General features: G+C 43.8%; 1 pseudogene; it reads left to right on the top strand.

Annotated features, from left to right (window-relative positions):
• Window positions 1–988: 988 nt before the first annotated feature.
• On the top strand, window positions 989–2,313 carry LOC102023999 (annotated as a pseudogene).
• Window positions 2,314–2,637: the final 324 nt, after the last annotated feature.

Here is a 2,637-nt window from a genome sequence, read left to right as displayed (position 1 = left end):
AGCTGTTGTCATTACACAGAAAACTGTTGCTTAATTTTGTAATGGTGGAAGTCTCTCTAGCACAATGACTCCCATCTTGGTTACAATATTAGAATCACCTAGGGAGCTTTGAAAAAGACCAGCACCCACGCTGTTCCCCAGAACATCTACATAAAAATCTCTGGGGTTAGAAACCAGATATCAGTGTTTTTAAAAAGCTTCTCCAGGTAATTTCAACACAGGCAAAATGAAGAACCACTGCTCTAGTTGACCAAGATCTTTTATAGATAGGATTATGTTTAGTGTAGTTAACACAAAGAATCTGAGGATGTGGGTGAGGCACATCTGTGATTATTCTTGGTCACTAGATCCTGAGTGCATAATTATATTGTGTCACTCCATTTATTAAAACACTGACAGTGGTTGCACAACAAGCAAAACAAAACAGATCAAAGGCCCAAACACAAAAGTTGAAACTATAGAAAACATAAGGGGAAACCTTCATGACACTTGAATTTGGTAATGACTTCTTAGGTATGATGCCAAAAGCCCACCCTACAAAAGTAAAAGTAAATAAGTCTGGGCAGCTTAGCAAGTTCAAAAGCCAACCTGAACTACATAGTGAGACCCTGTCTCAAAAAAAAAGGCCCGACTATAGATTTGTGTATTTCAAAAGAGCTAGAAGGAAAAAAAAAAAAAAACTGATATAATACAACAACAGCAAAAATCAATTACAGGGGCTGGGATTTAGCTCAGCGGCACAGTGCCTGCCTAGCAAGCACAACGTCGTGAGTTTGATTCCTGGTACCAGGAAAAAAAGAAAAATTATAACATGAGCAAAGGATCTGATTAGGCATTCTCCAAAGAAGAGACAGAAATGGGCCATGGGGGGGGGGGCATGCCTATAATTCCAGTATTTGGGAGGCTGAGGCAGGAGGATTGCCATGAGTTCAAGGCCAGCCTGGGCTACATAATGAGTTCAAACCCAGCCTGAACTACATAGCAAGACCCTGTCTCAAAAACAACAACAACAAAAAGAAGCCAAGGGGCAGCTGGAAGTAGGGGGGTGGCCCTGGAGGAGGGACTGCGGCACTAGGAAAGGACTTGGCTACAGTCGCTGTGGTGTGGACAAGAAACTACTAAAGTTCCTGTGGAACCAAAGCAGAATTTTATAAGAATATAATGGATGGAGAGGAGGAAACCTATGGTGGCTGTGAAGGCCCAGTGCTATGTATGTCAAATTGATGTCTTCTGACGGTCATGAATTTATTGTAAGAAGAGAACATGCACTAACATCAGGAACAATGAAAGTCATGCTGAGTGGTCCCGGTCAGCTTGCTGAAAATGAAACCAATGAGGTCAATTTCAGAGAGATCCCTTCACACATGCTTTTGAAAGTCTGCATGTATTTCACCTATAAGGTTTGCTACACTAAGAGCTCCATGGAGATTCCCCAATTTCCCACCACACCTAAGATAACACTGAAGCTGCTCATGCCTGGGAACTTCCTAGATTGTTAAATAAAATAAATTATAATAAACTGTTAACTTTTCAGTATTAAAAAAGGCCAAATACTTTACACTGGCATGATGCAGGGAATGTCTTCAGGACATAGGAGGAATCAGAAAGACCCCATTCTTTCCCCATCCTTACAGACTCAAGGGTGGAAAAGGGAAAGAAAGGCTTTGCTTTAAGAAGAGAGCCCCAGAACACACTGCTCAAGAAAGACTGCCTAGAAAACTGGCTTCCTAAGATTCCCATCACTGTGTTCACCCATCCCGGTGCTCAGAGGCCCCTCCAGCCATGATACAAAGGGCCCAGCTACTGCTGGAGCCAGTGACAGACCTTGATGTTATCTGCATGGTACTTATTTAATGGGCATGCCGAATGCAAGTGTTGTGGCGTCAAGAAGGCTTCCTTCTACCCAGATTTCAGAAAAAGGCCTGGGAGGTCAGGTAGTGTGCCTCTGGAAGTGCTTGAAGCCATTAGAGCAAAGCCAAATCATGCAGTTGTGACCCAAGAAAGTCTGGAGAAGCAGGAATGTGGAACATCTGAGGAAAGCCACAAGGAGTGAGCAAGGCCAGGTCCAGGACAGAATCTAAGAAGACTACAACCACCATCCACACTCAAGATGTGGGGCTGAGCAAGGCCACTGGGGTTGGCATCTTGCCGCAACTTTCCCCAGGTGCTGGACATGGAGCTCCAGGACTTAAATTTGCCCTGCTGGATTTCTGTCCTGCTTCAGTCCCATTGGTTTCTATCCTCCTGTCCCTCCCTTTTAGATGTACATCAGTGATGTTTAAATTCCTTTTTTATTTTTACAGTCTTAGCTAAGAGTTTGCCTTAAGTCCTGGGGAGACTTTGGTCTTGGGCTTTTCAGCAATGTTGAAACTGTTAAGACTTTGGCAACTCTTAGAGACAGACCAAATGCATTTTGCATGAAGAGGTGTGCATGAGTCTTTTGGGGGCCCAGGGCAAAATGCTATGATTTATCTGGATTTTCCCCTAAAGCTTCATATGCACAAAGATGGGGCTTTTGAAAGGTGATTGATTATGGGGGCTTGTAGCTTAATGTGATTGCTGTTAGGAGGTGGGCCCTGGTCAGACCAGGCAGGTCACTGGCGGTATGACTTGGAAAACTCTCCCTTCCTGGTACCT

The sequence above is a fragment of the Chinchilla lanigera genome, unplaced genomic scaffold (assembly GCF_000276665.1).
Source record: "Chinchilla lanigera isolate Chin_1 unplaced genomic scaffold, ChiLan1.0 scaffold00070, whole genome shotgun sequence".
Lineage (NCBI taxonomy): Eukaryota > Metazoa > Chordata > Mammalia > Rodentia > Chinchillidae > Chinchilla > Chinchilla lanigera.
This window is presented reverse-complemented; position numbering and strand designations above follow the sequence as displayed.